Genomic DNA, 24375 nt, shown 5'->3' with positions numbered 1-24375 from the left:
ACCAGAGTTGGATCTTTTAATTGTTCTGAGGCAAAAATATCTTTTCTCACTTCAAGATCAGTCATAGAGTCAGCTGGTTCAACAACATTTCCTACTTCAGTGGGAGATACACTATCCACTGCTGCCCTTGTCATTTTCTCACTCCCCAATCGTGCTTGGAAAATGGAACACTTCAGACTCATGGAATACTCCCACTGCCACTGCATTAATAAAATTACCAAGCAGCTCTGGGTTACATATTTTTGTAACCAACTGGGTTTCCCACAGCTTCCAGAAGTGGGAAAAATATCTCCCCAATATAGCACCTAATTCCACAGTGACTACCAAGGGACCACACTGTGTTTCTATGTTCGCTTCAGCAGTGACATAATACTGAGTATCCCCATGTATACAGGCTACACACCCTTAAGGGGTTCACCAACTCGGCTTTACAAGAGTAACCAGGCTACCAGAAGCTAGCAGAGTCTTTACACATTTGCCTTCTACAGTACTTACACACATTTGTTTATCTGGCTCAACCTTTCGGTCTAAAGTGCCAGCTAGCTGGGCAAAGAAAGATTCTCTGTGATGTACTGTACATAAGCAGTATCACATTGCATAAGTTCAGAGATAAGTGGACAATTAGCAGCAACATGGTCCAAACCACATCTAAAACATCTGATTACATTTGTATCAAGTCTTATATGAGGCAGGAACCATTTTGGTACAGCTGGCCAATCTCCAGGTTCCAATCCTACAATCTCTTGATGTTTCAGTTCATTCCCCCACTCAGCATGCTTTTCCCCTGGAACAGTCGTACCAGAAATCACTGGTGATCTCCGTTGCGAAACTAGGGGCCTGGGGGGTACACTCATCAGTTCCTCGGCTGCCACATGCCTCTCCATTTCCACAAGGTGGTCTGCTGTTTAAGGGTCCCCGTGATTTACCCACTTGCGTAGACCCCCGCAGGCGGGTCCCGTAGATATCGGTTCATAACTACCTTTTCCACAATCTGTGGCCCTGTCAAAGTCTCTGGTTGTAGCCACTTGGTGAGATGGATGAGGTCATGAATTTGAGAGCAGGGAGGTTTATCCACCTGCTATCTCTGGTGATTAACTCATTTTGCTTGAACAGACATTGTAACACCCAAATGAGTCAGAATTTCAGCTTTTAGTTTATCATAGTCCTTGGCATCAGTAAGGCTTAAATCAAAATATGGCTTTTGCAATTCACCGGACAGGAATGGAGCCAATTGGGCTGCCCATTAACTTTTAGGCTAACTTTCCCTCTTACTGGTTTTTTCAAAAGTCGTTAAATAGGCTTCAACATCATCACTCTTGGTCATCTTTTGAAGAAAATGACTTTCCTGATTCATTAGGCAAGAAAAGCAAAAAAAAAAGGAGTAAATTAGCACCTTTGCAAAACCATTTTGCATTGGAGGGGGAAGTAACTTTAAAATGTGATGCCAGATTTACAGTTGGGATAGGGCATATCCTAGATCAACTTTAAGTGTCAGTGTGAAATAAAGCTATTAAGAATTTGTGTGCTACATGACAAAGCAGTCAGTATATTCCTTGCGTGCAATATAATAAACTATAAAAAACTAGTTTGCACCCATTGCATTGCAACATGGTTTGTCCAGGAGCAAATTGACTCCATTTTTTTTTGCTTTCCTTTATGAATTGGACCCTTTGGGTTTATTTAGGGGTGCATGGATGTATTTTTTTTTCTGTTCCAGTTAATACCAAATCAGCTGACAAGCAAATTTAAATAATTCAATTTTAAGGTCTGGCAGTTTAACCCCAACACGGTACACTGATTGCTGCTGTTTAATCATTGTAATTCTGGAAAGATAGACATTTTTATCAGATCACACTGGCCCAAGAAGTTTACATTTAGATTTTGCCAGGAATTGATTTCTTTTTTGGATAAGTAGGATGACTGCTCTAATACTGTAGCTATATAATTTAATATGGTGGGACGGAAGTGCCACTCTCAGGTAGGTAATTTCTTTTGGCACAGTGAACAGGAAAGCTGTCTTTCCAGCCTGACATCGCTGACCAAACATTGCAAATGCTTCAGACTTATCAAAGTTATAATAAGCCTCGAGAAAGATGTAAACCTATTAATTGTATTAGTGATTATTGGTATAAACTGATTGGTGTTGGAAGTGAATAGAAAGAGTTCATCCACAAAAACTGTCATTTTAAAACCTCAGTATCCAGGTGTTATGCCATGGACATCAGTTAAAGTGTCAAGAATCAAATTAAGGCATCTAAGGAAGTTTGAAAAGTAAGTAAGGGAGCATCCCTGTCTTGTTTCTATTTGCAGTTCTAATAGTCGAGTATTGATATTATTTGCTGCGACATTTGCTATGGGATTTGAGTATTTGGTGTGTACTAGATTGTCAGCTCAAAGTGTTGAATTGATTGAGTTGAGTTCAGTTCATTAGGTATGTTTGGCGTGGACATGCAATTTTACCTCTAGCTTTGCCAAGTGTATGGACGGGATATCTACTATTGATGTCTAGATAGCCATTACTAAAAGCCTATGTTTGACAAAATCTAGTTGTCCGGGCGAAATCTGGCGTGGTAGGATAGATAGAAGCCACAATGTTGTTTTTTGATTTTGAATTTTTGATTGAGAAGCGATATTGGCCTATAAGCGCTAGTAAGTGTGGAATCGTTGCCCGGTTTTGGATTGATTATGATTCTGACTGCATTAAATCTTTCTGGTGTTTTACCTGAAGTAGATATATGGTTGAAAAGAGATGTAAGTGTTGGGGCAATATGTTCTTAGTTAACGGCAGACTAGCGTGAGATCCTCAACTGCTAGAACCTCTTCATGAGATTTTCACCTTTAACAGCCCCCTTTCCGAGGAACTGGTTATGTTCCACAGTACTTGGTTGCTCCCATGACTAAAGCTCGAGTAGTAACAGTTGTTGATCCAGCACTTGCCCCGTGGAGTGGATGAAACATGGTAAGCGGTAGTGAGCAACCAGGATATTGTTGGCAGAACTCAGAGTCAGACATGTAGGGATTAATGCAGAGTAATATGGCACTGTCTGATTAAGAGGACTGCTCACGTTAACAGGTAGAGAGCAATCAGAATGTATTTGGCAGAACTCAGAGTCAGACATGCACAGGTCAGGAGTAGAGAACACAGCAGAATCCTTTAAAAAAGCCAGTAGTCAGGGCAGGTAGAGATATGAGAGCAAATTTGCTTAAAAAAGCCAAGAGTCAGGAGTGGAGAAGGCAACAGAATATTAGACCAATCCAGCTCATATACAGAGGACAGAACAGGTCAGGATACATGGCACACTAGGTCAAACAGGAACTATCACCAGCATTGGTATGCTGCCAGGAAGAGATTTATAAAGGCAATATCAGCGCAAAGCAGACACTGCAGGATAATTAGCTGCATGGATATGGTAAGTAATAGCACAGCTGCCAGACTGGGAGTTGCAGAGAAGCTTGTTGCTATTTACCTAGCAACCAGCTGAATCAGTGAACTGTAGGTTTGATCCTACACATGGTTGCAGCAGTAGTGCACAGCTGACATATTACAAAAACAGAAGAGATTCTATTTCTTAACATTCTTTTAGGTTTTTATAATATTCTGCACAAACACTATTTAGTAAGAGGACAGACCATTGGCTAGTAATTTGATAGTATTGGTAACCACTTTCTGTGATATGCTCCTATAGGACGAATCTCTCCTCTACTTAACGTTTCAGTGGATTTGAATTGTATTCTTTATGTTTTGTTATCCTGTTCAGGAGTGTATATATTCTTATAATATTACATAAATGTGTTGCATATTGTAGTATGATCAATGGTGTTATTGTTGTCCCAGATGATAGAAAAGACCCAGCTCTTTTTCTGTGCTCCTTTGGTCAAATTTGCAAGTAATTTGCCTGTTTTTTTGCTGCGACTATAAAATGTATTTCATACAAATTTGTGTTTTCTCTGAGCTCTTTCGGTGAGCAAAGTATCATCATCATCATCATCATCATCAATGTGTTTACTTTATAGTAATTGTCTTTACTAGATGCAGTGTTTTGCCTTTTACGCCTGTACCCTGCTGTAAGGGCAGTGCTCAGGCCTAAAATTTTGTATGTAAACTCTTTGGTTTTGCTATGAATATAATATGACCTATCATCGAGGCTTTGTATTTTCTGCAAAATAGAGTGGGATTCTCTGAGTGTTCTGTATTGTAATTCACAGTTGATGGATTAATATTGTTGATGGAATGTCTCTGATTGGCTAAAGCTGGGTACACACTACAGAAATTTCGACCAACTTTTTATGCCGAGCGATTTAACATGCGATCGATGGTCCGATCGCTCGGGCCATGGACTGCATACACACTAGCCTTGTTTAGGACGATAAAGGGAAGAGCGGACGTCCCTTTAGCGACTTTTTACAGCCATGTTGTCGTGAGCAATGATTGCAATTTCGTACACACTGAAGCAACATCGGTCGGAAGTTTATACACACTACACAACGGAAACGAGATTGGAACGAAAATATTTAACGGTACGACCAACCAAATGAGGCGACAATCGTCCATTTGGGCAGACTTTCGACCATCGTGTAACTGTACACACTGACCCGACTTTTGAACGAGCGGTTGTATGTCGGCTGTTTCAGCCGATTATTGGACGAATACAGTGTAGTGTGTACCCAGCTTTAGATACCCAGGATTTGTCCATTTTCTTGGAAATTGTTTAATCTCATCTAATTTTAATATTTTGGATAATGGGACTTGGTCAGGAACAATTATATTATTGATGTAGGCCTTTTAAAATGTAGGGAAGAACTATACAGGAGTGTATCCAGTGAGATTTTGAATAAAAGGAAAAGTCACTTTTTAAGGGATTAATCAGTTCTAAGTGTGTGTTGAGAAAATAATGAATGCATAGATTGTGTTTAACACTCACCTTCCACCTGTCCATGGATGGATTGCTGATCATGTTGATGTCACCTCCAACAATTAGGTTGTGCTCTCCCCAGTCCAAAATCTTCTGAGCAATAGTAGTAAGAAAAGAATGATTAGGTAGTTGGTGGCATATACGGTATATTAGCCAGCATATATTTTGTCCGATCAATGGCCACATCAATAATATATTATTCAATATAATAATATAATTGACTTCAGGGTCTATCAGTTATCTCTCCATAGTGTACATAAGTGACTTGTAGAGAAAAATTGTAGTTCCTTTTTTTTCATATGATGTATAAATACAGTCCCCAATCCAGGTGTCTTTCAAGTTAGTTTCCTCCTTTGCTGCCCAGTTGATTTCCTGGAGAAAACATTACATAGAAGTTGAAACGCATGAGGTGTGATATATTTCTCTTTCCTTTTGATGGGGAGGTTCAGTCTCTCAGTGTTCCAAAAATTAATGCTGAATAAAGATTGTGTAGTGACTCCATCTTCAAAACAGGCTTTTGGTTCGGTAGATGTATAGTTACTCAACTTCTGTTTTAGGTGAAACTAACTGAAAGTTCATTATAACACAGTGGACCTCCCTTCCGTCACATCAGTCGGAGTGAAGTTGTCCTTACTAGATTTTGGTTGTGGTGTTGAGTGAATAATTAATGAGCTATAACAATTAAAAAGCTACTTTCAGAAAATTACTCTGGTTTCTAATCGTGAACCTACATGATCATACAATTTGTTTTTAGCTATAGCCTCCATCCCTAAGTTAGAATTTCATGGCCGGGGTGACAATCACCTATACTTTATTGTCCCTTAGAGGAGTAAAAATAGGTTGGATTTGATTACCATCAATCCCATTACTTGATGAAATGTTCTTTAGCTGAAGGTGGTGAATCAGAAATTAGTAATGAAATGAAATTATAAAAGGTCTACATATGATTTTGGGATGATGGCGCCAACATTTCTTTATAAAACTGGTAAATATTTACTATACCATGAAATGTCATGAAAGTGGAGGGACTAATATGTGACTGAAATGTTTATATTATACATTAGAAAGGCCATCAGGTCCAGTTAATTTATTATTAGGGAGTGTACAGATGGCATTCTGTATTGAATTTGTGAATTTGATCTGGGATTACTTTGGAGAGATTCAGCTTGCTCAGAAGTTCATGAATGGGCTTTTACAATTGTAGAGTTGTCAGTAGTTGCTGGAAATCTCATTCAATCTGTCATAAGGATTTAAAAGGAAAAAAGAAAATATGATTCAAATTATAATGCATCAATTGGCTAGCGAAACTAGCATCTGTTTTTTTTCCTTTCTAAGAGAATTTAAATTTAAGTTTACAGAAAGCAAATTATATCGTACTTACTGAAATTGCATGTAGCTCATCTTTAATCTGGGAGATTTGTTTAATCAATTCCTTTTTGTGTATTTTGTACTTCCAGCTCGTTTGTTAATTAACTAATTTATACTTTGATTAACTTGCTTTTTGCATGAGAGTCTAGGATAAAAAAATGGCTTCTTAAGACTGCCTTATAAGCATAACCCTACATAAACTGAGGCGGTAACTGGAGAGTTCTTCATTGAAAAATAATGTAATACTATAATAAGGCCAGGGGCTGGCAGAGCTGGGTGGGCATCTGCCTCTGCATTTACTATAAATCATCGCCACATCATGAAACTTCTGAGCTGTCACTATTAGCATTTAGACTTCTTCATTTTCACCATCTTCATGAACTTCTGAAAGCTTAAGGTTGTCCAGATTGAGACTCAGTTGTCTACTCTTTCACATGTGAGTGTATCTCTTGAATTGTTGTAGGTATTTCCAAACATAGACCAGTTTTTTCACATGCTGCAGAAGAAAGACGAATCTAAAGTAGGCAAAAATCGAGAGTCATCGTGCAAAGGCCTTGCACCAAGATGCAGGAGGGATATGCATTCCAACCAAATGAAGATGTTCTGTATTCTGCAACATTTGAAAGTAACTAAGTCTAAAGCATGTTGCTTGTTTTGTGTAAAAGTCACAAGCAGTCGCAATGCTACTTTCATTCTTTTGACTCTTGGATTCAGGAGATTTACAGCTGCATAAATTGATTTACTAAAATTTTTTTCCTGTCTGTTAATAAAGTTTTTCATTTTTCAGTAAGTGGGGGTGCACTTAGATTCTTAATAACAACTGATTTTATCTGAGCTGTATGATAAAGAATGTCTGAGAGAAGTGCAGTCTCAACCAGATGCAGTGATTTCTGAAGAAATTGGATTTAGAATCTTTAATGACGGTCATCGAGTACAGTGTTCCTTACACTTAAGTGCTATAACATTTGAAATGAGATCACCAATGCACTTTTACTAAATACTTTGAGCATCACTGTTGTATTAATTCTTTCAGCTACAATATAAGTATCTTTAATATGCTTGAGTAATTATTATGCTCTTCTATAGATGGTTTGCAAAGTGTCCAACACAGCATGATATCATTAAGAAGCTGCTTTAGCAAATTGGGTGAACAATCAATTAATCTATAGCTGTGATATATATATATATATATACACATACACACACACACACACACACATACACACACATATAGTAACGTGCAAAAGTTTTAGGCAGGTGTGGAAAAAGTGCTGCAAAATAGGAATGCTTTAAATGTTTGGTTTTGATATCACAAAACCAAATAGCATAAAAGAATTGGATGTTAAACATACTTGTGATAAAGGGTTTGTTTAACAAACGATGAATCATGTGTATATATAATATGCTGAATGAGCCATCTTTATATGTATGGCAAAAAAACAATAGATCTCCTGTTAGTGAAAATGGTAACAACAATAGGCTTGGAATGCCAGACAGTCTCTCCGATCACTGTGCTCTATTTAAATTCCGATGATAAGATTGCTACAATAGAACACAGTTAGAGCCACAGAATAACTGAAACAATTCCGCTCATGGATATGACAAACACTGGAAAATATTTTCCCCTCAGCTGCGTAGAAAATCACCAACAGAATAGACACTGAATATATCCAGGTATTTAGCAAAATGTGAGATGCACATAGATACCGTGATTAGAGATGGTGGTCTCCTGGAATAGGTGATGTAATGTAATGGGAATATAAGTTAATGGAATTTGATATTTTTACAATGAAGGCAGTAGGAGGAATCCCTGTATGGTATACCACCGTATACACCAGTGGCGCACGCAGGGGGGGTTTCTGGTTCTCCAGAAACCCCTCCCCACCGTGAACCAACGATACTGTACAGCAGCCGCGGCACTGTCAAAGAAGAGTCTGCGGCACTGCCGCGGATGCTGCTTGACAGCGCCGCGGCTGCTGTAGAATTCAGACTCACCCCCCCTTCTAAATCCTGCGTTCACCCCTGTACACCCCCAAACGTAGTGTTTTGAGGGCCATGCTACAGTCTTGGCTGTGAGCTACTCTATTATCCAAGTCGGCAGGCTGGCCTAAAGACTGATTTTGAGTCAGGCTGTAGGGAGTCATCTCCTTGGTACTCCCCTCTGACTTTTTATAATTATGTGATTTTCAACCTAGTAGCAGAAATGTGTTTTTTATTTGATGATTTAGTGTCAGCAATTTACAGGTTTAAATTTCAATTACTTCCATATTTTAAAAATGAATCATATTATTTTGCTGAGGGTAAGAATAGAAACATATAATTCAATGGCAAACTTGCATAACCAATAAGCTACAAAGTGCAAATTTTGTAATGGATGGAGCTAAATTTTAATGTATTATACTAAATTCAAAGCACATTTAAATCTCACACTTATATGTAATATAATATAAATATCTGTTTAATTTCCTTTGTGTTACTTTAGTTTTGGATCTCAAGTTCAGGAGAGAGTTACAAAATAATTTTTGAGCTAAAGGAATCACTTATATTTCATAAAATAGGTTTGTACAAGAAAATAAATGTTGTGTGTTACAATATTAATTTTGTGTTGCTGTAATAATTTTGTGTTGCCAATTATTGCTTTGTTAAAAAAATTTAATTTTTATTGTACAGAAATAGCAGGATACATCAAAAACATACATTAGATATTATACCAGTGAACTGTACAAATAAGATTTTAACAATTTTAGAAAGAAAAACAAAGGTTACGTGTAGGGGGGTGGAGAAACAGAATAGAAGGGGTAAGTTAAAATAGAGTTAGGGAAGAAAGAGAAGAAAAAGGTGGGTGAGGAAGGTTATGGCAAGAGTGGGAAGAAGGGAGGGATGGGGCATAAGAGAGGAAATAACAGATGAGTGGATAGTGGGGAATATATATTCAAAGTTCGGAGCCTGACATTAAAGATAACCTTACAATAGACAATATCACATTTAAAATTACTCATTTTACATAAAACTTAAATCTTAACTAGGTTAGTAAACGGAAAGGAGGGAGGGAGAAGGGTGCGAGAAAGGGAGAGGTAGAAGAAAATATGGTTTTCGACATCTCTGTTTAATGAAAGGTTTAGCCTTAACATACATTTATACCACATACTCTTTATCAGCCAAATGTTGCTTTTATGTTACCAAATTAATTTTGTATCCCTAAAATATAAATGGAAAACAGAAATCAAATTTATCTATAACCATCTGGGATGCTCATAAGGCAATTATCATGGGTCACCTTATTGTCTGGCTTACAAATACAAAATAGAGAGGCTTGCCAAAAGATTACAATTGGCTGACTGTCTACAAAAAGGGGGAACTGCAACACAAATCTAATTTCCAGCTCCTGGATCGTGTTAAGCATGCTCTCCACTGGGGCCCAGTATGTACTTTCATTCTGGGCCCCAAATTCATTTGGGGTAGCCCCAGACTTAATCAGATGCCCTCCTCACCTGTCTCTGATGTCTTAGTTGACCTCCTGCTGCCTTCAACTGCTCTGTATACATTTCAGTAATTGAGGGCGTGGAATCGGCCTAGCCTCGCACCCCTGTCCGGCAATGAGGTCTCCATCCACGCCTCCCATGCCGACCTGATGATTTCCTATCCACGCCAACCCATTGATTCCTGTGAGCTCCTGTTGCGTTTCTTCTCTGGTGGGTAATGCAGTACAGATCGGGACAGCATCTCCATTTCTGGCTGCTGCCACGCCCTGTTTCACCTGCTTCCAGTTCCAGCTCTCAACATTTCGGGCTCCATATGCAGAAGTCCTTCTCCCGTTGACCTCCTTGCTCTAGCCTCTGCCAATGCACCAGACAGCCCTGGAACCCTCTCAGCTCCACTTTGGCCATCATACCCTCCTCCTCCTGCTGCCTCCTCACTTCCAGCACCTTCCCTGTACTCGATCTCTGCACTGGTTTTCCCTCCCACCCTAAATGTGGATGCCTTTCTTATCCACAACCTCTATTTTCACCATTAATAGACTCTCCTCTTTACTGGACCTCCATGATTCTGCTTTCTTCACCTACTTTCCTCATCAGGGGCCTGATTCATTAAGGATTCATTAACTGAAGAAACTTCTTATTTCAGTCTCCTGGACAAAACCATGTTACAATGCAAGGGGTGCAAATTAGCATTCTGTTTTGCACATAAGTTAGATACTGACTGTTTTTTCATGTAGCACACAAATATCAACTTTAAATTTCAGTGTACAAATAAGCTATCAATTATTTGTGTGATACATGAAAAAACAGTCAGTATTTAACTTATCTGCAAAACAGAATACTAATTTGCACCCCTTGCATTGTAAAATGCTTTTGTCCAGGAGACTGAAATAAGAAATTTCTTCAGTTAAGATCCTTAATGAATCAGGCCCCAGATCTCCATTACATTCCTTTTCACTAGAGATGAGCGGGCTCGGATTTCGCTAATCCGAGCCCACCCGAACAGTGCGAATCCGACGGGATCCGAGCACTATTCGGGTACTTCCGGCCGCCCAAGGAATGCAAAACGAGGCTATGACATCCAAGTCTCGTGTCGGATCTCGCGAGACTCTGATCTCATAAATGCCCCGCTCGCGGCCGCCATCTTCATTCTCCCTGTGGTTACTGAAGAGGGAGGTTGATGGGCTCTGTCCTGCTGATAACTTTAGTCAAGTGGTGCTTTGTCCTGCTGAGTCCATTAGTACTTTGTCCAGTGCTCTGTCCTGCTGATTACTTTAGTCAAGTGGTGCTTTGTCCTGCTGAGTCCAGCAGTACTTTTTTCCAGTGCTCTGTCCTGCTGATTCCAGTGGTGCTTTGGCCAATGTCTGTGCTGCTGATTCCAGTGGTGCTTTTGTCCTGTATTTGTTTCTGATAAGTCCATAGCAATTTGTTAATTAGCCAAAAATCATTTAAAAAATTTAAAAAAATACCCCCACTTTTTTTTAAAAAAAATATAAAAAAATTATTCAAAAAGTATAAAAAATATTATAGAGCAATATATTCTTGCAGTCCCAAAAAAGAGGAACTGCCATTTCTATTACTACGTTCATTGTTTGTGCAGTCCAAAAAAAGAGGAACTGTCATTTCTATTACTACATTCATTGTTTCTGTAGTTCCAAAAAAGAGGAACTGCCATTTCTATTACAACGTTCATTGTTTCTGTAGTTCCAAAAAAGAGGAACTGCCATTTCTATTACTACGGTCATTGTTTCTGTAGTTCCAAAAAAGAGGAACTGCCATTTCTATTACTACGGTCATTGTTTCTGTAGTTCCAAAAAAGAGGAACTGCCATTTCTATTACTACATTAATTGTTTCTGTAATTTCAAAAAAGAGGAAATGTCATTTCTATTACTACGTTCATTGTTTCTGTAGTTCCAAAAAAGAGGAACTGCCATTTCTATTACTACGTTCATTGTTTGTGCGATCCCAAAAAAGAGGAACTGCCATTTCTATTACTACGTTCATTGTTTGTGCGATCCCAAAAAAGAGGAACTGCCATTTCTATTACTACGTTCATTGTTTGTGCAGTCCCAAAAAAGAGGAACTGCCATTTCTATTACTATGTTCATTGTTTGTGCAGTCCAAAAAAAGAGGAACTACCATTTCTATTACTACGTTCATTGTTTGTGCAGTCCCAAAAAAGAGGAACTGCCATTTCTATTACTACGTTCATTGTTTGTGCAGTCCCAAGTTACCTGAGTTGTCCCCCCTCTAGTGTTTACTCCGAAAGAGTTTTTAGTGCAGCGGGTAACCTGGTCAGTGAGCGGCGAAGGAGGTTGCTTCCGCAGAACGTTGAAAAAATGATGTTCATAAAAATGAATTTTCAATTCCTCAATGAAGTACAGCACTGGCCTCCAGATACTACAGAGGGACCTGTGGTTGTGGAGTCCAGCGGGGACGAATTGATAATGTGTGAGGAGGAGGAAGTACACACTGAAGGGGGAGAGGAATCAGAGGATGAGGATGAGGACGACATCTTGCCTCAGTAGAGCCAGTTTAGTTTGTACAGGGAGAGATAAATAGCTTTTTTGGTGTGGGGGCCCAAACAAACCAATCATTTCAGCCTCAGTTGTTTGGTAGGCCCTTTCGCTGAAATGATTGGTTTGTTAAAGTGTGCATGTTCTCTTTCAACAACATAAGGGTGGGTGGGAGGGCCCAAGGACAATTCCATCTTGCACCTCTTTTTTTGGCATTATGTGACCGTCCAACAGTCGTTTGCCATGAGCACAAAGTACAACAGTAGTCATCCTATGGCAAAGCGGATAACTGCGGCCTTAACAGCTATGTTGGTGTTAGACGTGCATCCGGTGTCCGCCATCTGTGCAGTGGAATTCAGACCAGTTGGAGGAGGTATTGTGGCCCCGGTACCAAATTGGGTACCGGGGCCACTCCACTACGCAGTCCAGATAGCTGCGTATCAGATATTAAACTACATTCAGTGTTGGGGCCAAATCCAAAAATAATTAAAATGCACTGTCATGATCGAAAACAAGAGGTATTGACGCGCTAGAACTCCACTCTCTATATGCTGCAGAGGATGGAGGAGCAGCCATATGTGCAGTGGAATTGAGACCAGTTGGAGGAGGTATTGTGGCCCCGGTACCAAATTGGGTACCGGGGCCACTCCACTATGCAGTCCAGAAAGCTACCTCGGTGTAAAGTTTTGGACTAAAAACAATATTGTGAGGTGTGAGGTGTTCAGAATAGACTGGAAATTAGTGGAAATGATTGTTATTGAATGTTATTGAGGTTAATAATAGCGTAGGAGTGTAAAAAAAAACCAAAAACTGGATTTTAGCGCTTTTTATGCTTTTTTAAAAATAAATAAGAACCCAAAACCCTAAATCAGAACCAAAACCTTTCGTCAGGTGTTTTGGCAAAACAAATCAGAACCCAAAACCTTAAGCTAATCAGAACCCAAAACCCAAAACACTAAAAGTGCCCGGTGCACACCCTTACTTTTCACCAGACTCCCACGATCTTTTCCCACTACCTCCAAACCTGTTGCCCATTCCCTGCTCACATGCAAGATAATTACTACTGACCTCCTGAACCTCCTTATACTTAACCATGGATTCTCCTCATAACTTTCTCCCCATGCTCTCACCCCCGCCACCTGGACATTCTCCTACTCTCTATCTTTGGGTATTGGTCTCCCTCTGAACCATTGCTGCACTATAAGTACAGTTGTATGCTGTCAATACTGTATTGCCCATTGTTACACTGTGTATTACTGTTTCTTCCTCCCGCCATCTCTCCACCCCTCTCCCTTTCCCCACAGCATGCCTCCTTGCCCACATCCTATACCCAAACTCTACCCCTGCTCTATTCTGCATCCTAAACCAGCACACCCCTGCTCACTTGCAAACCATCCAATCTCATTCACATTTCCCCACTTCCCACTCTCCCTTTCTCCTTTGCTTTTTGAAATGCCAGATCCATCTGTAATAAACTGCCCTCTGTCCATAATCTCTTCATATCCAACCCTCTTAACCTCCTTACCATCACCAAAACCAGGTTTTCCTCCTCTGATACTGCTTCCCCTGCTGCTCTCTCTTATGGGGACCTTTCCTTCACCCATTGCCTCAAGCTTGGTGACCGTCCTGTGGTGTGGACATTCTCTTTTCTCCCACCTGCACTTTCCTGTTCATCCCTCCTGAGCCTTTCTTAATGTTCTCCTCTTTAGAGATCCCCTCCATTCATCTCTTTTAACCTTTTAATCTCTGTTTTGCAGTCATTTACTGCCCCCCGGCCCACTTCCCAATTCCTTGATAACTTTGCAGCTTGGTTCCCTCAGTACCTCACATCTGACCTCCACCCTATCTTCCTGGACAACTTCAACATCCTGATCAATTACCTTTCAGACTCGAGTTCAATTAAACTACTTGCTCTTTCATCATCTTTTAGCCTTTCACAATGGACCTCCTCCCCATCCCACTGTTTTGGCCACTCTATTCACTTGTCTTCTCACACTTTACACTCTTTCTGACATTACCATATATCCATTCACTCTTTCTGATGATCATCTCATCTCCTTCACGCTCTCCTCATCTCCCTTACCCCCCCCCCCCCACACTCTCACTCGGCGTAATCTTGACACTCTGTAACCTGCAGTCTTTTCCTCCTCCCATGAAACTCTTCTCTCCTGATAAGCAATCTGACCTGTCCCAACCTGGCAACCTCCCTCTATAGCCACACCCTCTCTTCTGCCCTCCACTCTGCCTGCCCCACCACTGTGGTTTCCCTCCGCCATCCCAACCCCCAACCTTAGCACGCTAAACTCACATGTTTCCTCAAATTATGTTCACCTACTGCAGAATTCCACTGGAGGAAATCTCGTTCCCTGGCAGATCTTCTCCATTTCAAGCTCCTATTCTCCTCCTACTGCTCTGCCCTCTACATAGCCAAACAATCCGTCTTTAAATCCCTCATTATTTCCCAGTCATACAACCCTTGTCGCCCCTTTGCCGCTTTCAACTCCTTACTTTTCTCTCCCCCTTTTCCCCTTCCACCCTCCATTTCTGCCTCTGACTTTGTTACATTCTTCTTCACCAAAATTAATGCCATCAGAAATCTTCTCCCACTTCTGTCATATCCCCCTCTGCATCCCCCCCCCCGTTGCCCTCAAACCACCATCCTATGTTCTCATTCTGCCCCACTTCTCTCACGCTTTTCCCTGCCCCTTGAACCCATCACCTCTCACTTCCACAAATCCCTCTTGCCAGCAGCTTGGCCCACCTCTTTAACTTCTCCCTCTCCTCTGCAATTTTCCCCTCTTACTTCAAAGATGCTCCTAGCTCACCCATTCTAGAAAAACTAATCTTGATCCCACCACCCTGTCCAGTTACTGCCCGATCACTCTTTTCCCTTTTGTTTCTAAATTGCATGAACGGCCAGTCTACAGTCATCTCACTAACTACCTTCCCGACAACTCCCTCCTTGATCCTCTCCAATCCAGTTTCCGCCCCCTCCACTTAACAGAAATTGCCCTAGCTAAAGTCAATAATGATTATTTATTTGCCAAATATAAAGGCCACAACTCTTCTCATCCTATTGGACCTATCTGCAGCCTTTGGTACTTTCAATAACCCTCTCCTACTGCACACCATTCACTCCATGGGCTTTTCTAACCTCTAACCCTGTTTAACACCTATCTCTCTAACTGCCCCTTCTCTGTCTCTTACTCTGGCACCCCCGGTATTTGACCCTCTGCTTTTTTCTTTGTACACCTCTTCATTGAGTCAATGACACCCAAATCTACCTCTCTTCTCCTGTACTCTACCCTTTCATCCTCACTAAGTTGTCCTGCTGCCTCTCTGCCATTTCCTCCTGGATGCTGAACTTTCTTCATCTATACAGACTTTATTTTTAGAGATACTTTTTTAACCCTTTCCAGCTTTATGTAATTCAAAATTTCTAAATCTTAGGTCTTCTGAGATCCCATTTGTTTGAGGCATATTTCACATCAGCTTCCTGTGAATAACAAACTCCAAAAGTGTGAGTGGTTTATATAGGGCAGAACAATTCTAACCAGCACCTCCAATCTCGTATTATTGATTGGACTCCTTGTGAGATAAATCTTAATGCCAACTAACTTACGTAAAAATCATTAGCTTAGGGGTTCACATAATTTTTCCAACCTAGAGTTTGAATGTTACAAAGATGTATTCAATATGGTCAAAAAAAGTACTGTAATATGCTGTAAATGCTGTGCTTCCAACAGTTTCCTCTTATTACTATTCTATCAGGTGGTGTAGGCAGGGCCACCGAGAGGGGGGGTGCGGGTACTATTTACCCGGGCCCGGACATGCCAGGGGGCCTGGGCCCCCACTGCCGGGGACTAGGAGCTCTGACTCGCTCGTTGGTGGGGGGAGCTGGATAGTGTAAGAAAAAACAAACAACTCACCTGATCGCGGCACCGTGTCCCTCCTCTCTTCTCCGTTCACACTGGATGTCAGGCGTGACGTCATTAAGTCACGCCTGAAATTCAGTGATGAGGAGCGGCGCAGAGAGGACCACGAAAGAAGACAGAAGAGAGAAGAAAGAAGAGAAGAGATGAAAGAAGCTAATAGAAGGTAAGTAAAGGAGTGGAGAGGCAAGGGGAGAAAATCAGAAAGGGACAGTGTGATACAGAAAGGTGTGAGAGAGGCACAGAGTGATACAGAAAGGGGGGGGAGAGGCACAGAGTGATACAGAAAGGAGGAGAGAGGCATAGAGTGATACAGAAAGGGGGGGAGAGAGGCACAGAATGATAAATGGGGGAGAGAGAGGCACAGAGTGATAAAGGGGGGGAAAGAGGCACACAGTGATACAGAAAGGGGGGGAGAGAGGCACAGAGTGATACAGAAAGGGGAGGGAGAGAGGCACAGAGTGATACAGAAATGGGGGAGAGAGGCACAGAGTGATAAAGGGCGGGGGAGAGGCACAGAGTGATACAGAAAAGGGGAGGGGGGCACAGAGTGATACAGAAAGGGGGGGAGAGGCACAGAGTGATACAGAAAGGGGGAGGCACAGAGTGACACAGAAAGGGAGGGAGAGAGGCACAGAGTGATACAGAAAGGGGGGGAGAGAGGCACAGAGTGATAAAGGGGGGAGAGAGGCACAGAGTGATAAAGGGGGGAGAGAGACACAGAGTGATAAAGGGGGGGAGAGAGGCACAGAGTGATAAAATGGGGGGAGAGAGGCACAGAGTGATAAAGGGGAGAGAAAGGCACAGAGTGATAAAGGGAGGGAGAACGGCACAAAGTGATAAAGAAGGGGGGCTGGAGAGAGGCACAGAGTGATGAAGAAGAGGGGGTAGGCACAGAGTGATGAAAAAGTGGGGGAAAAGCAGCATGGAGGGCGAAGTGTGATCATAAGGAGGCACAGTGTAGTTGTGATGAAGGGGCACAGTAATGTGTATGTGATGGCACAGGGGGCTTGTGGCAATGTAGTGTGTGTGAGGTAGGTGGTGGCTATTTAATTGGTGCTATTTTGTTTGTGGGGTGATGGTGGGGCAATTTAATAGTGGGGACTATTAATTTAAGATGGGATGGTTTGGGGGCTATTGAATGCAGGGGTGAGTTTGGGAAGAAGGAGGTCTCATTATTAAATGTGAGTATGAATTATTTAATGGCAGTGATGGTTGCGGGAAATATGTATATTTATTTATATTTATTGCTGGAGCTGTTTGCTGAAAGGGATATAGGTTTATTTATTAAATGGGAATACTATTATTTTAATGGGGCTGGAGGAAGGCCTAATTATTACTTGTCGGGGTTATTGATTTAACGCCGGGGCTGGTTGTAATTTTCTAAATGTAGCCATTTTTTTTCCCAAATAGGGCCCCCAACATTCCAGGACCCAGACAAGCCGCAACTAAAGAAAGCAGCAGCCACAGGTGGTGAAAGTGAGAAGAACAATTTTTAGTGACTGTTCTGCCCAATGTAAGGGGCAGGCCAAGACTGTGAACTGTTTATGTACACAATGCATTCTTTCTATACTACACTAAGATGCTAGATGTCCTGAAAGTCAGGAGTACTGGGACATATGTCACACCCGGCAAGCGGGCACTGCACCCTTGTGTCAATGGTGTACACAACAATGCAGGTTTTTTTTGTATAGGAGGGTGGCCTAGCACTTTTCACCTGCTAGCCACACCTCAATGATGCATAGCCACGTCCCAAATAGTGTGACTAGATCAACATAAAAAAATTGTGCCGGTGCAAAATTTTTTTACACGCTCAACTGTAAGGGGGGCCCTATGAAGTTGTTGTACTGGGGCCCTGAATTCCTCTTTAATAGTGACAAGAAGAGACAACTTAATGAGACTCAACTTTCTTTTAGTTATAGCCCAGACAGTGAATGTGATTTTCAATTCAGTGGGTAATGGTTATTGTGTCTGAAAGAGAGTAAAGAGAAGTACTGTGTAGTGTTGGTGTGAGTATATAAGGCTGCTGACTGTGGACCACAAATGACAGAGCTAGGACTTTATCATCTGTATCAGGTTATCAAGATTACAAACAATAAATACTAGCACAAAGATAGACTGACAACGGAGACAAAAGATGTAATGGAAAAATGATTTAAACTTTATAACTTGATAAGCAATGTTAACATACAACCAGTCTTGAATTTGTGCAGGAATCCCTAATTCAGATCTGCTACCCTATTGGTTGAATTGCATGTCACTTTCAAGACAATCTTCACTCCATTTCTAGTTCTTTACATTAATTAATTCTAACTTGTATCAGGGTGAGTCCCCAGGTGTCTCATGGCTGCTAGAGCTTGGTAAGATTTTTCTTTAAAAGCTGTATGCAGGGACCCCTTCCCCCTCTTCCCTAAACGGTCATATAGAGCTTATAGATGATTATCTAAAAACTAAAACTTTACATAAATTATTCCTAGAGAGCAGTCGATTTATAAATGAGGACATTTCACTGGAAGAAATTCAGCAAGCAATTAAATCATGGAACACATCTTCTGCTCATGGCCCAGGTGGTTTCACTTTCCATTATTACAAGGAATACTCTACTCTAACTTCCTCATCCCCAAACTCGCAGATCTGTTTAATCGGATCTTACAAGGGGTGGCCTTTGACCTGGTAACCACTAAAGCTAACATTGTTGTCATACCCAACCAGGAAGAGACCCTGTATATTGTACCAATTAAATAATTATTTCACTATTGATTGTGGGCTTAAAAAAAACAGACAGTATTAAACTTATGTGCAAAATAGAAAACTAATTTTCACCCCTTTCATTTTAACATGGTTTTGTCGAGGAGACTTAAGTAAGAAATTTCTTGCCTAAGTTCCTTAATGAATCATACCCTGTGTATTTTTTTTAAAAAAAGCAACCTCTTTTTAATTACAACCACAATTGTAATAAATTGCAATGTACAGTGGTTGATGTTTCAACAGTTATGTGCTGATATTTGTGGATTAGGTTAAACTAGGAACTGCCAGAATGCCGGAACACCGGAATGAGTCAGCTTACTAGAGCGCCCTCTGCTGCTTGGTGTCTTGAGTAAAGCTTGCTGTGTTTTCTATGCCTGCATATTGCATTTTGTTCTGCTACAGAGATATGTTCTCTGTAATATGTGGAACAACTATTACACATATTATATTGCATATATATTGTATATCCCAGCTATACAATCTAGTTATCCATTCTAGCTGCCTTAATGTATGTAGTAATGGAGTGCTGAGTGCATTCCCCATCCATTCCGGCTGCCGGAATAAAGCGCTAAATGCATTACCCATCCATCCTGGCTGCTGGAATGGAAGGCTAAGGTACTGGCAGACCCATTCCAGCAGCCGGAGTAGACGGTTAGGATACTCTTAGCCCCATTCCGGCAACCGGAATGGATGGGGAATGCACTCAGCATTCCATTATATAGCAGATATATTGTGTTTTGTGTATATATATCTATATATATATATATAGATATATATATATTTATACACACAATACAATATATATGCAATATAGTATGTTGAAAAGTTGTTCCACATATTACAGAGAAAATATCTGTGATATCTGTGTAGCAGAACAAAATGCAGCAGAGGGCGCTATAGTAAGCTGACTCATTCCGGCGCTCCGGCATTCCAGCAAATCCGGGTTTCACACAAACTAAGATTTTAGAAAAAAACGCCTAATAATACGGTACTAAGAATATGAAAGCAAGCTGTAAATCAAGCAGCTTGATTTGTTCAAATTGTTTGGAGAATTTGTGCGAAGTTAAAGCGTACTCTTACAGAAGGGATACATAGGAAATTCACACAAACATGGGGAGGATATATAAACTCCAGAGAGATAAGTGCATAGGTGAGGATTTGAACTCAGGTCTCCACTGTTGAAAGGTGGATTGGCTAACCACTAAGCCAATGTTCAAGTGGAAACAATATGTGCATGAAATAGACTAGAAGGAAAAGCTGATCATCAACTTCTCTCATAATCTTTTTCCCTTTTTTAATTTTTATTAATGTCATGAATTATACTTTGTAATATTAGAGACATAAATCCTTGGTACATACACATTTTAAATATTTGGATATGAAAATTCAGTTATGTATAATAATAATAATAATAATAATAATAATAATAATAATAATAATAGGACTTAAAAATGATTGTATTTTGGCACTTAGGTTTTTTTTAGCTTTCATCTGTGGATATTTCCTATGTCTTTGCACTCAAGTTCTTTCGAACAGCTGCTTTTCTGTGTTGTAGCTGCATACAATTTTCAACATGCAATTTATCCATACTCCACAAAATGTAGCTGGAATCAAATTAATGAACCCATTAATGAAAAGTGGATTGTCTAACTACTACGCCAACGTGCGAGTGAAAACAATATGTGCATGTAATAGACTAGAAGGACAGGCTGAGCATCAATGTCTCTCATAACAAACAGTTTTAGTTTATTAATTTTAATTAATGTAACAACCAATCAATTATATTTTTATTAACAATTCAAAAGAGCTCTAAATCCTTTGTACATGCACAGTTTAAATATTTGGATATGGAAATTCCAAACACAACACATGCATTACTGCCCACATGCAGGTTTAAGGATAGACAATAAAGAATTACACACAAACATTCTCTTGTTCTCCATCACGAAAAATGTGTCACAGAAAATGTTAAAATTTAAATAAACGTGGATGCGGATTTAACAGCTAATACAATTGCATTCATAAGTATGTATAATACTCTAAAACCAGTTACTAGCGTACTCTTCTATAAGTGACACATTGGAGTACAGCCACTGAAACATGGAGATATACAAAGTCAGCACAGATACAGGCATGATTCTGGATTTGAACTCATGACCCTGCTGTTGCCAGCTCATTTCTCTAACCAGTAAGGCATATTTCAGATTGAAACACACATACAACACAGCCACTAGTGGCATTCTAAAGTCTTAATGACCATAATTAAATGAACAATTGCACACACGTTATTAGTAACAGACCTAAAGGATCATGTTTTGGTTTTTAAAAATTAAAATAAGAAAGTCTATGCTAATGCATATCAGATTAATTTGCATTCAGAAATAAACACAAACATGTTTTAATCAGTATAAAAGGAAACAACAGATTTTCATAAACAGCATTGCATAGACCCAGCATCAGATCTCGTCATCTGATACCTCAGTGGGCCTATACACCTGCATATACTTGTCTCATTACAATCCACTATAAAAGACTGATTCATGCCTACTTGAAGTTGGTTATGACCCTATAGTGTGTTTTTCTGCTGGGGATGTGAATAGTGGTCTTTTATTTGTACTGAGATTTCTATTTTAGTTTTCTTTTATAGACACTTTAAATGTTTGTGTTTGTAAGATATTTTATGTTACACAATAACAGTGCATCTCTCTTTTTATATGTAATGTGTGTTTTTGTCTTAACAATTGTAACCCACTTTTTTTGGGGGGGGGGGGGTGTTAAGCTTTTCATTCTTATATCTATTAATAAACTTTTTATGTGGTTTTGGAAATTTTCCATGTTGCATGTCTATCCAACAGATCTCCAGCCCTCCAGAAATAGACCAAACTAAAGGCTTTCCTTTATGTACTACCAGGCCTTAGCTGGGACATGTCTGCCTCACCTTAAAAATATTCCGTAATCAAAGAGGATTGGCAAGTTTCATTTCATGCAGAAAGATCAAGACATGGAGGAGTTGCTTTTTGCAGCTTGTAACTATCTAGTTGTTGTTTCTTTTTGGTTATTGGGGGACCTGTGTTACAGTTAAGGCAACAGATTGTAGATTTTACTGCTTGAAAGTATAGATGTGTACAAGTACAGTCAATGAATTTTTGATTTCCAAATGGACTAAGGTTTATTTCTTCTCATATTTTAAACAGAGAAAGAAGATGGGCTTGATGGGTTCCAGCATGACCTGCCTTGCAACACTTCTAGCCAATGGGATTAAACCAACATTCATGTGTTTATAACTTTTAGTTTACAAAGAAGTTGTTATTTTCAGTTTGTTCTCATGTTTAATTTGATAACTGTAATTGTGTCTATAAATATTATTATTTTTTTTTGTTGCAATACTTATTCTCCTGAAACTCTCTGCTGCTTTGGACAGTGGTTAACACCCTCTTCTCCTACACATCTTTCACTCCATTGTCCATATAGACAGTTCTCTCCTGGGTCACTTGCTACCTCTCTAACCGCTCCTGTAGTGTACCCAACTCTGGCATATTCTCCCTTTCACTCTCACTCTCTATTGAGGTGTCACAAGGCTCCTTTTTGGGCAAATGTTGTACTTTAATATTGAACATCTCTTGTGTTGGAGTACTAATTTGGTCATTTGCCCTAAAATATCATCTCTACGCCAAGGAATCCCAAATGTACATTGCTTTTTCTGTTCTATTTATTTCAGCACTATTCGTTGAAAAGCACTGTCTTTCTGCATTTGTCTCATAGATGTAAATAACACCACTGTACCCTGTCTTTTGCCTAAAATTTAATTTTTCTGTAAGTTTGTGATGAGGATAGGGGCAGATTCGTGAGGCAAATTAGGGCCCCAAATATGTGTTACTTTCAACCTTATCAAAACCATATCACCAAGTTATGATTTAAATTTCAGAAACATAAGTAAATTACTGTATGCTTTTTCTGGTAGTTAACTCAAAATGTTACACTTTATTTATACAGTTGCATTTACAACTCAGCTTTGTCAAAAACTAGTACACTTATAAATATAGTGCCTGTAATTGCAAATAAAGGAGTACTGTTTCCATTGGGCCGCCCCCTGTTTGCTTGGATAGGAGGAATGAATGAGAAGCCGACATTTTGCAAAGAGAACCGCGACTGTCGTAAGCACGCCCACATGTACTTACAGAACTAAGGACACAGTTGAATACTTTAAAATATTAAGAGGTAGAGCTAAGAAGGAAAATGAGGTCTGCTATTTTTGCCCGTAGAGAGCTGCTTGTATTGGCGGAGGTCATGGATAGCATGCCCAGTGGGAGATACGTGACTAATGAAATGAAGCTGCAGCCCTACCGAATAGTTTGCCACATCATATGGTTGTAATTACACTGCCGCATGTCTGTAGTACAACAGCAGCGGTGGTGGAGTGATTTACAATGGCGCAAACCACAGCTCTTGGAGGAGCTCAATGTCCGTTCACATTATTATATGACTACCTTTAGGTAATTGTGCAACAGGGAGAACATTTTTCAAGAAACTAATGTGTTATACTTATTCAAACAGGCAGTCAGAGCCGTGGTGCCCCAGCGGCCAGGGTGGAGGTGGTGGAGGCAGAGGAGGAGGTGTTGGAGGCCGTGGCGGCAGACATCCAAGACGTGGATGCCTTGGTAGATGGTAAGTATTGACATAAAAGGATTGACATCATTTTCTAACATTTAGATGTCCATTGTACTGTTTACAAAACCATTATTTCACACATGGTCAATTAAAGTAGACAGACTTAAAAATGTCACAGGTTTCCATCATGATGGCCATACAAAGTAGTTATGGAAAATACACTCTCCACCCCCCCTCTTCCATTAGTGCAATAGATATGAATGAATATATAAATATATATATATATCTGCAATCAAAAAGCCTTAGGCCTCTTGCTCCTAATGTATTTTGGTATTTTGCATACCATTAGACATTGCTGTAATTTGAATGTTAGCATAGACGTGTACTGTGACCTAACTCCTGTGTTTTCAACATTCGGTAATGAAGTAATCTAATTTTTTATTTTCTTTTTTCTTTCATTTTCCGGAATACACGTCCATCAGGCCACGGCAGCCGCCTTCACTGAGTCAAATATATGCCCGCATCAGGCGAAATAACAAAAAAATCATAAATATCAAAGAAAAATGGCAAAAGATTTAAAGATATTAGATGACCTGTATGTTTGAGTTTATTTTGGGTTTTTTTATATAATTTTTTTTGTATTATCGGTTTCTGTTAATATATTAGTTCAAACACAATCATTGGCTTGTGTGTCTTTATTAATATAGTAAATTTGTACAACATGTGGGTATTAGGGCATTAACGAATTTAGATGTCCCAAAAAAGAGAAAAAAGATTTAAGGTCTTTTGTTTTCTTATTACAACATCATC

At 39.9% G+C, this 24375-nt stretch overlaps 1 long non-coding RNA gene across 2 annotated transcripts in view; it reads left to right on the top strand.

Moving 5' to 3' along the window:
• Positions 1 to 23586, top strand: part of LOC142143909 (uncharacterized) — a 66826-nt gene extending 43240 nt beyond the window's left edge. Inside the window, exons 2-4 of one of the 2 annotated variants that reach the window (XR_012689593.1) lie at positions 8764 to 8839; positions 21813 to 21983; positions 23512 to 23586. This is a non-coding gene — a long non-coding RNA (uncharacterized LOC142143909). The other variant, XR_012689592.1, reaches the window with a different exon arrangement.
• Positions 23587 to 24375: the final 789 nt, after the last annotated feature.

This window comes from Mixophyes fleayi, chromosome 3 (assembly GCF_038048845.1).
Source record: "Mixophyes fleayi isolate aMixFle1 chromosome 3, aMixFle1.hap1, whole genome shotgun sequence".
Lineage (NCBI taxonomy): Eukaryota > Metazoa > Chordata > Amphibia > Anura > Limnodynastidae > Mixophyes > Mixophyes fleayi.
The sequence above is the reverse complement of the archived record's forward strand: the minus strand, read 5'-3'. Positions and strand labels throughout refer to the sequence as shown.